The 14,200-nt window shown below is 40.7% G+C and overlaps 1 protein-coding gene across 2 annotated transcripts in view; it reads right to left on the minus strand.

Moving 5' to 3' along the window:
* The window catches only part of RAF1 (Raf-1 proto-oncogene, serine/threonine kinase), an 83,019-nt gene extending 71,490 nt beyond the window's left edge, over window positions 1-11,529 (minus strand). The window contains exon 1 of one of the 2 annotated variants that reach the window (XM_042911135.1): window positions 11,129-11,529. The gene's annotated coding sequence lies outside the window, so the exon portion shown is untranslated. Of the gene's footprint in view, window positions 1-9,091; window positions 11,101-11,128 lie in introns of those variants that run through there. The other variant, XM_042911139.1, reaches the window with a different exon arrangement.
* Window positions 11,530-14,200: the final 2,671 nt, after the last annotated feature.

Raw genomic sequence — 14,200 nt, forward strand, 5'->3', positions numbered from 1 at the left:
CTAAGTCACCTGTAAAATCGACAGTAACTTTTTTTCTTCAGGAAATATATATTTTTAGTTTATTCCTTTGGGGGGGTGGGGGCAGAGAGGGAGGGAGAGAGAGAATCCCAAGCAAGCTCCGCACTGTCAGCACAAGCCTGATGCGGGGCTCAATTTCACAAACTGTAAGATCATGACCTGAGCCCAAGTCGAAAGCTGAGCCACCCAGGTGCCTGAAATACTTTTCAGAAAATATTTTTTTTAATGTTTTTAATGTCCATTTATTTCTGAGAGAGAGGAAGAGACAGAGTGTGAGCAGCCGAAGGTCAGAGAGAGAGGGAAACAGAATCCAAAGCAGGCTTCAGGCTCTGAGCTGTCCTCAAGAGCCTGACATGGGGCTTTAACTCAAAAACCGTGAGATCATGACCTGAGTCAAAGTCGGACACTTAACCAACTGAGCCACTCAGGCACCCCTCTGAAAGTATTTTAAATCAATTTTTCAAAAATAATTTTCTTGGGGCACCTGGGTGGCTCAGTCGGTTAAGCATCCGACTTCAGCTCAGGTCATGATCTCGCAGTCTTTGAGTTCAAGCCCCACATCCGGCCCTGTGCTGACAGCTTGGAGCCTGCTTCTGATTCTATGTCTCCCTCTCTCTCTCTCTGCCCCTCCCCCGCTCATGCTCTGTCTCTCACTCTCAAAAATGAATAAATGTTAAAAAAAAATTTTAAAAAAAATAATTTTAAGACAAGGATATGTGCGCAAGTCTTCCCTGTAACTAGACCATTAATTCATTGAAGCTTTAAATTATACCCAGCTACTCTACTATAGGATTAAAAAAACAAAACATGAAAATATAACCTATATAATTATATATCAAAGTATGAATGCCTTAGGAGAAGAATTATATGTATTTTCTACATCTTGTTACACTCCATCATTCGATACGGCACACCCTGCATAAAATTAGGTGCTCAAATATCTGAATAAAATATTAATGGAGAAAAGACATAATTACAATATTTATCCTAATTTTTTTCATGAATACTAAATCACTACCTACCACATAAAAATATTAGCATATAATCTAAGGATCCAGATATTTCCATATATACTGCACCCAGGCATAGAACTGAGAAGAAAAGAATAAGGAGCACTATTCATTCAATTTCTAAGAACCTACTTGCAACTGCTAGTTGCTTTGAAGAATATAAAGTTCAGAAAGGCATTGCCCTTTGCCTTCCAGAAGCTTTTAAAGTAGAAGAAAAAAACCATCATTTACCCAAGACTGACTATGTGCTAGGCACTGTGCTAAGAGATTTCAGGATGACAAGCAATCCTACGACAAAATGTGGCAGCCTTCTTTGGCGGGGTGGGAGGCAGTGACATATAAAACTATGAATTTGCAGTGTGGAAAGATCACTTCTAGCTTAGTGGAGGAAGAGGCAGACAGTTAAGGATAACTTCACTGTAGTATTGGAACTAGAAGGAGTACCATTTCAATAGATAAATGCAGAGGCAAAACAAAAGCCAAACTGTATCAAGGAAATAAGAGTAGAGGAAAAGTCTGGAAATGAGCGTGTAGTACAGTCTTTTTAACTTTTTAGACAACTTTGTTTCCCTTTTATTTTAAATCTTCATACTTAATGATTTTACAAACATACCCATTATAAATAGCAACCCCTCCCCATCCTCGGTACCCTCTAAAACTTTTACTCTGCTTTATTTTTTCTTTAGCATCTAAATGATATTTTTTTAAATATCCCTTCTTTGCTTTACCTTTCCCTTCTTCCCCCATCTAACCCCAACAAGTAACCTATGTTAGCAACCCAATAATATTCTTTGGTACTTTCTCCATGCTTATAATCTCGTACAGACGTCATAAGCACATACATACACAAGCTTTTCATAATAATTTATATTTTCCAACCTATTAGTTTTTTTAAAAGATACAATGACTAATTACCAAATACATGTTCATGAGGAGCGGGCTTAAAAATATGGAAAAATACAAAAACTAACCTATAGATGGCTCTTGCCAACACTTATGGACATATGCATCCAATCTTTTCTATGCATATATACTTGTAAATATTTTTCTTTATAAAGATGAGATCTTTTTATACTAATTTTAGTACCCTCCTTTTTTCACTTTATAGATCTTATCACTCAGGATTAACTGAAATCATCTTTCACTGGTTGACTGAATACACTTTTTTTTTTTTTTTTTAACATTTATTTATTTTTGAGAGAGAGAGCATGAACAGGGGAGGGTCAGAGAAAGAGGGAGACACAGAATCTGAAACAGGCTCCAGGCTCTGAGCTGTCAGCACAGAGTCCGACACGGGGCTCGAACCCACGGACTGTGAGATCATGACCTGAGCCGAAGTCGGCCGCTTAACCGACTAAGCCACCCAGGCGTCCCTGACTGAATACACTTTAGATTAAAAGGATGAAAAAAAATAAAAGAAAATAAATAAAAGAAAATAAAAAAATAAAAGGATGATAAAAGTTTTTTTTTTTAAATTTTTTTTTAACCTTTATTTATTTTTGAGACAGAGAGACAGAGCACGAATGGGGGAGGGGCAGAGAGAGAGGGAGACAGAATCGGAAGCAGGCTCCAGGCTCTGAGCCATCAGCCCAGAGCCCAAGGCGGGGCTCGAACTCACAGACCGCGAGATCGTGACCTGAGCTGAAGTCGGACGCTTAACCGACTGAGCCACCCAGGCGCCCCAAGTTTATTCTTTTCAAAAAAGATGAGTCATTAATTGTGTGATATCTCTCTAAAGAGCATTACATACAAATACATTTATAAGGGTGAAAAAAGTCCAAGAGATGCAAATATAGCCAACTTCTAAGCTTCCTGTTTGCTCATTAGATTTAATCAGCAGTAAGAAAAAAGCTTAGCACCACTTCACATCCGTTAGGATAATTATTGTCAAAAAAGGAAAAATAAAAGTGTTGACAAGGATATGAACCCTTGTCAAATTGGAACCCTTGTGTATTACTGGTATAAATGTAAAATGGGGCCGTTGCTATGAAAACAGTGGCAGTTCCTCAAAAAGTTAAAACCAGATTATCATATGAACCAGCAATTCCACTCCTAGTACACTCAAAAGAACTGAGAGCAAAGACTCAAACAGATACCTATAAACAAATATTCATAACAGCATTATTCACAACAGACAAAAGGTGGAAACAAGAATCCATCAACAGATGACTGTATAAACAAAATATTTAGCATGCAACCACACCCACAGAAACATTATTCAGCCATAAAAAGGAATGAAATTTTGATACATGGTACAATAGGGATAGACTTTAGAAACACATTAAAATAAACCAGATGCAAAATCACAAACATTGTATGATTTTCCCTTACATGAGGTACTTGAAATGAGCAAATTCATAGACAGAAAGTAGAATTTACCAGAGGCTGGAGGAAGGGAGGAATGGGGAGCTTTGTTTAATGGGTACAGGGTTCTCTTTGGGATGACGAAAATGTTCCGGAAATAAATAGTGGTGATGGTTGCACAATGCTGTGAATGTAATATAATGCCACTGAATAGTACACTCAAATACGGTTAAAATGGTAAATTTTAGGTTATATATAGTTTACCTGTCCCAGGCCCCAAAAAGCCTGAGGGGCCCGTTTCACATTGTCAGCTAAATATTAGTCATAAAGGTCATGATTTCTACTCTCACAATTCACAACTGCACTCTAATTCCAGTCTACACTAACACGAAGGAAGGTAGAACATCATGTATCCCCTCACATTCTCTCTGGTTAAAATGCTGTTCCGTGTATAAAGCCTATGAATGCAGAAGGAAACAGCCAGCACGACAAGAGTGCTTGAGCCCATGAATCAAGGAGGTGCTAAAGCAGGCAAACATCCTCAAGGAGCTGGCAGTGAGAACCCAGAGCAGTCTACAAATAATGCCTCATAGAAGGGAAGCTAAGCAAAATAACTCCTTCAACATATATCCTAAGTAACAAAGTTCTGAGTACAAGTTTAGTAAGTATATCCTTTTAATAGTAAGCATTTGTGTGCTTGTGATGGGCAGTAGGAACTAAGTCCACAGGTGATTAACCTCTGAATCTCCACTCATTCAATTAATGTTATGTAATGAAGACAAAGTTTTAAGAACTGGGAATTCATAACCAAGAGTAAGATATGCTCCGCCTTTAAGGAAGTTAAGTCTAGCCAGAGTTGTAAGACATCTACACAAAAATTCAATTCAATAAACACTATTTAGCACCTTCCAGTCAATGAAATGGCTGCAATCAGGTGTCAGCCATTATGCTAAACTCTGGGTAGTCAAAGTTAAGACACAATCTTCTAGAGGGGCGCCCAGGTGGCTCAGTCAGTTAAGTGTCTGACGTCAGCTCAGGTCATGATCTCACAGTTCATGGGTTCGAGCCCCGCTTCGGGCTCTGTGCTGACAGCTCAGAGCCTGGAGCCTGCTTTGGATTCTGTCTGTCGGGAGATCAGAGCCCCACAGGGGGCTCTATGCTAGGTGTAGAGCCTGCCTAAGATTCTCTCTCTCTCCTGCTCATGCACTCACTCATTTTTTTTCTCTCTCAAAAACCCTAGAATTAAGTGTTGGAATTTAGACACAACACTTTCACTGAAGCACCTGGGCCTGGTTCCTCAGCCTCTGAAAGGGAAAAATTTTTAACAAATATTAATAAAAGAGAAATTGCATATTGAGTAGGAAGCATTAATTTCAGATTATAATCTAATGGGATGGTGAGCTCACAAATGGTTATATGATAAAGGCCATAAGAAAAATAAATGCAAAGGGTTTTATGGCGGGCCTCAAGGAAGGAAACATAATGAGTGAGAAAAAGAAAAAAAGAAAAAGAGAAAAAGATCAGGAAATATTTAGAAGATGGGTGTTCAAAATGGCTCTTAAAAGAGGAACAGATAAAAGTGAGGAAATTGTGTCACTCTCTAATTAGGATAAGGTCGCAGAAGGCAGGAATCTGCCTTACTCATCCTGCACGAAGCACAATGGCCTGCACCTACGTAAGTGCTTAAAAAAAAATAAAAAAAAGTATGAGGAATCTCTATTAGTAAGACATAAAAACAAGAACTGCTTAGTCTAATAGGCAATGGAAGTAAGACCAGCACATCTTCACTATATTGTTATCATCACAAAATAGGATACATAAAAACCCCATTATTTCCCTCCATGAAAGAAAGCTGGGTAGCTGGGGAACAACGGGGGAGGTAGAATTACTCTGCACAACTTTATTTACTCAGCCTAACTTTCTGTATCCTTTGACTTTTGTGGCATGAGACAGTATTATCTATTCAAGAAAATTAATAAAATTTAGTTTTTAAGAGGATGGCCTGAGTGGCTCAGTCAATTGAGCATCTGACTCTTAACTTAGGCTCATGTCATGATCTCATGGTTCATGGGTTCGAGCCCTGCTTCGGGATATGTGCTGACAGCGCCTGTGGAGCCTGCTTGGCATTCTCTTTCCCTCTCTCTTCCATTCCCTCTGTTGCGCTCTCTCTCCCTATCAAAATAAATAAATTTTAAAATTTTTAATTTTTAAGAATCTGCACAGTAAGAAAGTGAATCTGACAGTAATGTGGAGAAAGCCCTGGCATATTAAGAAGAAAAAGGAGTTTACTTTAGAGGTTCTAACAATACGTAAAGCAAATAGTAATAAAAGCCTGAATTAATCTGGAGAAAGCAGAAAATGGCTGAAAGAAGCTCAAAAATATAGTTGTGAATGGAATCTGACAGTGACTGAATGTTTGGAGTAAACATGAAGACCCAGACCATGAATACAATTAACTTTATTAAATGTATTTTTCTATCATAAAAGTAACATATTCAGAGAATATAGAAAGTATAAAGAACATTATCCTTATTTCTACTCTTTAACAACCATTGTTAACATCTACATGTATTTTCTTCCTATATGTAGGTTTTGAGATTTTTTCTAAAACAGCTTGAGATATAATTCACATTCCATACAAATCAAGTACTTGAAATGTAAAATTCAATGGCTATTATATTCAGAGTTGCACATCCGTCTCCACAATCAATTTTAGAACATTTCATCACTCCCACCAAAAACAAAAACAAACAAACAAAAAAACCCACAAAAACAACTATCACTGCCCCTGCCCACTCCCCACTCCCTCCAGTCCCTGGCAACCACTAACCTACATTCTGTCTCTGGATTGGCCTATTCTGGACATTTCATATAAAAGGAATCATACAAAATGTGGACTTTTATGACTAGCTTCTTTCATTTAACATGTTTGCAAGGTTTATACATGTTGGAGAATGTATCAGTACACCATTTCTTTTTACTACTGAATAACATTCCACTGTTTTTTTTTATATACAACTGTAATCATTCCAGATATGTAATTTTGTGTTCAGCATTTTCCATGTCATCAATGTTTCATATAATCCATACTTAATGACAAGTATAGTGCTCCATCAAATGGCTGTACTGCAGTTTATTTAATCACTTTTTAAAGTTTATTTATTTTGAAGGGGGAAGGGGAGGAGAGAGATAACAAAGAAGAGAGAGACACAGAATCCCAAGCAGAATCCACACTATCAGTGCAAAGCTCGATGCAGGGCTAGAACTCACAAACCTGGAGATCAAGACCTGATCCAAAGTCAGCCACTTAACCCACTAAGCCACCCAGGTGCCCCTAACTTAGTCATTATTGTTGGGCTTTTGAACTCTTTCCAGTCTTTTCTATTGTAACAAATTCTCTTTAATGCAAATGATAGCTCCTTTCTGAATGATCTTCTGGATCCAGAGAAATGCCTCTCCTAGAAACTCTGAGCTTAATGAGATTTGCTACAGAAAACAAAAGTCACATCCTTCCAGGGAAAATTCAGAATTTCATCCATCCCAAATCTAGGTAAAGGGCAGATGCTAAAAGCTGCCCATGGCTAAAAGGATGCCTCAAAAACACCTAGATTAAGATCTGTCTGGCTCAGTCAGTAAAGCATGCGACTCTTGATCTCGGGGTTGTAAATTCAAGCTCCACATTAGGGATAGAGATTACTTTAAAAAACAACCAATAAAAAAAAAAGAAAACTCATCATTTTAAAGACACTGACATAAACATTAACTAGGCTGACTCTTCCATCAGAAATGTACATGGATGGGGACACCTGGGTGGCATCTGACTTTGGCTGAGATCATAATATCACGGGTCATGAGTTCAAGCCCCATATCAAGCTCACTGCTGTCAGCCTCTCAGCCCGCTTCAGATCCTGTCCCCTTCTCTCTGCCCCTCCCCCACTTGCACTCTCCCAATAAATAAATAAATAAATATTTAAAAAAGAAAAAAAAAGGTATATGGATGAAAAAAGGTAAACACTTTGTCCAAATGTGATGCCTACTACTGGGCAGCTTCAAAGAATCAGATCACTTTTGCTTTCCATAGCAGGATGAAAGAAAATAAATAGGAAAGAACACCTTGATTACAACAGTCAAAATGTTCTTACGCGTGTTATTTTATGACAATAAATGAGATCCAACGGGTAGAAAGAGGAGGAAGAGGACACCTGTACAGTCCACAAGGTCCTCACCAGCAATTAACATACTGAGTTCCCCTAAAACAATGTCCTTGCCTGCTGCTTCCCATTCCTTAACCAATGCAAACAATCTAAAAATCACAACGATTTTACAATTTGAAACTAGCTTTAGTATTGCTAATCCCCACCAAATAAGATCCCTTAGAATCTGGTCTAAAAATAAAACTATGTGTCAACTGTTCCTCAAGAAAAACTATGTACACTGATTGGAATGTGAAGCAATTAACACTTTGTGAGTGATTTGCCAAAGAGACTTCAGATAGCCTGGGCCAAAACCAATAACAAAGAAACAACACCCACTTGACATTTTCCTTGGTTAAACTGAGATTTTAGGAGCAATTTTAGAAGAAAGGCTAACAGATGTGAAGTTAAACACTAAAATCATTGAGAGCTACACAAGTATTATAGGAGAAATGGAGGAACAAAATGATTCAACCACTGCAAAATAAAAAACGAAAACTTTAATATGTAATTAAGGAACTTTTACTCAACTTTTAAGGCAAGAATACCTTAGTCATTACAATTGTGAGGATGATAAGCAAGGTAGTTTAGCCTTATACTAAAAATACTAACTAAATTGTAACACAAACATCTAGGGTTACATTTAGCACCTAGTCAGTTTAGCAAATAGGAATTTTTCGCCATTGATACACATACATAAACACTCATATACATACAAGATAAGGTAACCTAAAATTCTACACAACCTCATCCTAAATAAGCCCAGTATTCCTTGGTTTTCTAATTAATTTAGTCAAGGTGAGCAATTTTCCAACCATAGTTTTAAAGAAATGATTTCCACGATCTGTACAATTTGAAAAACGAAAAACCCTTGCAAGTTCCATTTTGTGGTTTCATAACCCCCTACTGTCACACAGTCCACTGCCTTTCAAAAGCAATATTTAAAATTCTCTTCTGCAAGTCAACATTAAGGCATGCTGTTTGGTTAACAAGCTCCTCCCAAGATCAGGATTATTATGTATGGCCTATTATGTTCCTAACATGCAAACAAAAGCCCTCCCTCATGTAACATTTTTCTATTTTTAGGAAGTAGGTTACTAACAAAGTTTTATCTGAAATTAAAATGTAGTATCATATATTTACTAACAAACTACCTGAGATAGTAATTTAAAGTTACTAATTGTATTTTCCATTTAATAAGTCACTACTGCTTATGGAAAAGCCAAATTTAACTTCTAACAAGTTGTTTAAACTTCAGAGCAAACCACCTACTTTGGATTTCACAAATGGCATGTTTTAAACTAACTACAACTAGTTTCAGAGCAGTTGTAATACCATACTTGATGTTTAATTACCCACTCTCCACTTCATCTTTTAGATACTTTTGATCGCAAATGACCAGTTTAATGTTTCCCTGTTTTCTGCTAAACCAAATCCGATAAAATATGTTCTAATGTATTTCACTGAAGCCTTCTACTTTGAAGGCTTACACTCTTCAACTGACAAGAGTTTTATTAACAAGGCTAAGCAACTGCACTACAATTTCTAATCACAAACACCACATACCTAAAAGATAAGCTTTTCCAGCAGAAACAGTAACAGGTTTATTTCCCCAAGTATCCAATGTTCAACTGGGTCAAATGTTTCTGTTGCATTTTAAACAGCTTAGCCCTTGAAGTGATAAGGGTGAAAACAAGCCAAAAGTATCTTAATGTTCTTCAGTGGCATATAATCATCACAACCCTAGACAACAAACTTAGGAACTTCAAGCTGAAGTCTGTTAAGACAATAATAATCACTGTAGCATAAGCATTAATCACAACAATACAACAATTTGGGGTAAATTATGTTTACAGAGCTGAAGACTTTATAACAAAATTGGAAACCACGGAATCTATGCAAAGAAAGTTTACTATATACAACACACTTAATAAATTAAAAATACTTGCATTCTACACTTTTCAGCTTTTTTATATAATCTTCCAATTTCTACATGACCAGGGAGCATGGTTTTTCTTGCCAACAGCCATTTAAAATGCAGTATTAGCAGTGTGCACTGTATGTATAAAGTTTTACTGGTGAGCAAGCAAAACCTCAGAAGAATCTCTTGCAGGAACACCTAGAACAGGAGCTCAGTTCATTCACCATTGTGTAAGTGCAAAACATTTGACATAAAAGCACTTAACCAAAAATGTTCTTAAATGGTTTTAACAAAGTAAGTCTTTTCAATTACTATCAGCTTCAATATAAAGACAAGGGATAAAAATACTTACCAGAAAGAAAAAAAATAGCAATACTCCTTTAATCAAATTATATCAACTAGTTCACTCTGGAACAAAGAGCCTTCACAATCTAGACAAATATTCTTTTAGACACCCATCTCTCACCACTTCCTTCCTGCACCCTAGATTCTCTGCTGCACCCCAAACTCATCCCAACTCCTGCATGTCTCTATGCCTTTGTACCAGCGGTTTCCTCAGCTTAGAACGCTCTCCCCTCCTCCTCACCTGGTGAGCACTTACTCATCAAGTCCAAAACTGGCCGCAAAAGTTCCCTCCGGTGTCCAAGCTACCTCAACTCCTCCAGGCAAACTAGCCGTTCCGAATTCCCACAACACTTGGTAAGTCCATCCTCATCACAGCGCATTGTTTTCACGCCTTGGGAGCGAATGAAGAGCAGGCTCCCTCCGCTCAGCCCACAGAGGACAAGGCAGGCAGAAACACTCAAAGAACGTGAGCTGAATTCATCCCTGCTTAGATTAACTGACCCTCTAGAACCCGGTCACATCTCAAGGAGACATGAGGGATACTAACATTCTTCCCACCAGAGAAATGAATACCAGAGGGCACACCCAGAGCCCTGGAAAGAGAACAATGAATGAACACAGCCGCCTTTCCCCTCAAGATGTCCAAACTCCTCTTTCTGGGCATCGACTAGCTCTGCAGAACCTCTGCAGCTGCACAACTGAAGCGTCCAGACGGCTCTCTCTTCACACAAAGGACAGCCCTGGATCTTCACTCCAAAGCATCCCAGGGCCAAACCTCAGCATACGCATCCCAAACCTTTCATTAGTAACCCACGGAGTCCCGAAACCCAAGGCGAGGCCCCTATGCCTTTGTGGTGGGGAACTGACCCACTTCCGCCTCTCGTCCCCCATTCTTCTCGTCCTCCCTGTAAGAGTGTCACTTGAGTGACAGACTCTGAGTGAGGATGCAAGCCCGGGACCCCTCCGCGCCCAGAAAGAAAAGGAATTCGCCCGTCTGAATGACAACACGGATAGGGGGCAATTCTGGGCAGATTTTCCCATTGCCAAAATATAAGGAATATGCACCGAGTACAGGGGTGGCGCTAGCACGTTTCCCCGAAACACAAGGAAATTTGAGTGGGGATGTGGAAACTCGGCTCGCCGGCCATGACACCGGGCCCCAGGGCTCCCGCCCGCCCACCGCCACCCGGGGTGACAGCGGCCTTGCCCAGGCCCTCGACCCGGCAGCCGCGGGGTCGCTCCATCAACGCTGCCCAGGCCGGGCCGCCGAGGAACCCGGCCCCTTCAGCCCCGCCGCCCAGCTCCCCCGGCATCCAGGGCCTGGCCCTGCCGCCTACCTGAAGGAGCCGAGCCGCCTCCGTGTCCCGTCGTCTGGTGGCGGCGTCTAGTCCGCTCCTCCTCCCCGCGGTGGGTGAGGGAGCGGGAGGCGGTCACATTCGGCGTGTCCCCAGCCCAGGGGACGGGGCCCCGGGCAGTCCCCGCATCGTCGCACTCGCGCTCCGCGCCTCGGGGCACACGCCCCAAAGCCCGGCCAGCTGGCCCTCTTCCGGGCCCTAGGAGAGCGGCAGAGAAGCCCTCCTGTCTCACGCCCGTCCTCGTCTTACTCCCGCCATCTAAGATGGCGGCCCCAACGCCCGCGACGAAGAGACTCTCGGGCGGCCCCGGCAAACGAGCCCTCCACTCGGTGCTCCTCCTCCCGACCTGCGGCGCCACCGGCTCTCTGCTTCTGCGTGAGCCCGCCTGGCAGCAGGCTTCAAACTTGGCTCGGGCATCTATCACTCTAGCCTGAACTCAGGCCCCGCCTCCCAGAGAAGGGGCGTGGTCTTGCTTTCTCGTTGGTCGCCATTTCGGACTAGTGGAGAGTGAAGGACCGGTTACTGGGCGGCTCTTGGGGTCAGGGGTTGGCAATCGAGAAGTGGCGGGGTTTGTGCTCTTCGGAGGTGTCTGAGGGCTAGCGAGAGGGGAAGGCTAGCCTGCCAGCATCACAAGGCCTAGAGATAAGCAGACGTACGGGAGGACACAGCAAGCTGTGTACAACTTTGGCGCGTTCTATCGGTAGTCCAGCACGTAGAAGCGATTCAGCCACTTACCAGTTGTGGGGAAAGTCCCTCAGGTTTTCTGAGCCTCAGTTTCCTCATCTGTAGATCGGAGTCCTTTTTCCCCTCAGGTTGGCAAAAAGTTAAAAAGACTGTTAGTAGCTAATCTGGTACAAAGTACATGAAAACCTATTGTGTCCCCTAATTCATCGCTGGCAGGAATGGTTATGGGGAGGACAATTTGGCATTGCCCACTGACTTTTTTTTTTTTTTTAATGTGTATACCCCTCCTACCAGCAATTCCACCTTTAGGCACTTAATTTTAGAGAAGTATGTTCATATGGGCACAAAGAGGCATGTACTAAGATGTTTATTGTCATGTTGTTTGCATTAGAGATACTCTGGGAAAGATGTGGGTTAATTAAGTAGAAAACTTGAAACAGTGCTGCGTCCACAGTATGGGATATTATCCATCTTAAAAAGAATGAGGGAGATCTGTGTACTGACTTTTTTTTTAAATCCAAGACATCACATTTTAAGTAGAACACTATGGTATGATCTTTATTCAAACACAGGCATACAAAATAGCCCAATTATTATGTGCAACATTCGCTTATTTAAATTGTTATGACTGTTGTGTACCACACATTGTTCTGGGTATTGGGAAATGAACAACCAGAAGCCCTGCCTTCTAGTGATGAGAGACCAAAAGAAAATAGAAATAATAAATTCATGTAGTAATATGTGCAATATATCGAAAACTGAAGATGAAGCAAGATGAGGACTAACATGAAAATAAATGCAGAAGAAAGAGTGGAAGGCATTGAATATAGAAAGTCCATGACAGTTTTGTGTGTGTGTGCATTTTTTTTTAATAGGAGTAATAATAATATCTACCTCACAGGATTAAATGAGATTAAACATGGAAAGCACTTAGCACAGGAGCCTGGGGGTTGAGACTTCAGTACCTGGAGTCTGATCGCCTAGTTTTAAATTTGGACTCTGCCACTTCCTCATCTGTGACTGGGACCAGTCTTTTAAACCTCAGTTCCTCGGTTTCCTCATCTGTAATGAAAACGTGATAGTATCCACCTCTCAGAGTTGTAAGGATTTCATGAGTTTAATACGAAGCACTTGGAACAGTGCCTGGCTCATGTTAAACATTATAGAAGTGTTAGCTGTAATTATTATAGCTATCTCTTATCGTAATATTACTACTTGGGGTAGAGCAGCAAACCACACTTGCTGACCCCCAGGCCATTTCTTCCTTCAGCGGCTCCCAGCTGGTATTTGCCCAGCACTTCACAGCTTAGGGAGCCTGTGCTTCATTCAAACCCCTCAGCTGACCAGTAAGACTGGCTATTTCATTTTTTTCCAAAACAGTTTATCGAGGTGAAATTCACATAAGATAAACTCAACCATTTCAAAGAAGACAATTCAGTAGCATTTAGTATGTTCACGGTGTTGTGCACCTCTACTTCCAAAATATTTCTATCACTCCATAGAAAATCCCCTTACCCATTAAGCAGTTTCTCCCCATCCCATTCCCACTTAACCCTTGACAACCCCCAATATGCATTCTACAACGGAGGATTTATCTTTTCTGGATCTTTCATAGAACATGTGACCATTTGTGTCTGGTTCTTTTTGTTTTGTTTTTTTAAGAGAGAGCATGAATAAAAGGGGCGGGCAGAAGGAGAGGGAGAATCTTAAAGCAGGCCCCATGCCCAGCTCGAAGCCTAACACGGGTCTCAATCTCACAACTATGAGATCATGACCTGAGCCAAGGTCAAGAGTCAGACGCTTAACCGACTGAGCCACCCAGGAGCCCCTGTGTCTGGTTCTTTCTACTTAGCATAACGTTTTAAAGATTCATTCACATGACAGTATGTATCAGTACTTCATTTCTTTTTATGACAATAATATTCCACCATACGTATATAGCACAGTTGGTTGATGAACATTTGGGCTGTTTCTGTCTTTAGGCTATTGTGAATAGTGCTGTTGAGTATGCAAATATATGTGCTGTTGTGAGTATGCAAATATATGTACTATTTTCAGTTCTTTCAGGCATATACCTAAGAGTAGAATTGGAGGCATCATCTTATACCCCACTGGGTTGCATATCCTCTACTTTAGAAATCTCTGGCTTGGTGGTAGGAAAGGTCAGAAGAGCTAGAAAGAATGGACATGCCATAATCTCAGATCACACAGAGAGAAAGAATAGGTATCATTAGTGGGGGAGGCTAATGTGGAAACTTACCTGGGTGTTGGGATGTTCTAGTTAATTTGGGGGGTAGTTACATGGGTGTGTGTGTATGTGTGTGTGTGTGTAGAAATCAGTATGTGTTCTCTCTATACATTTGTTACACC

Source organism: Panthera leo, chromosome A2 (genome assembly GCF_018350215.1).
Source record: "Panthera leo isolate Ple1 chromosome A2, P.leo_Ple1_pat1.1, whole genome shotgun sequence".
Classification (NCBI taxonomy): domain Eukaryota; kingdom Metazoa; phylum Chordata; class Mammalia; order Carnivora; family Felidae; genus Panthera; species Panthera leo.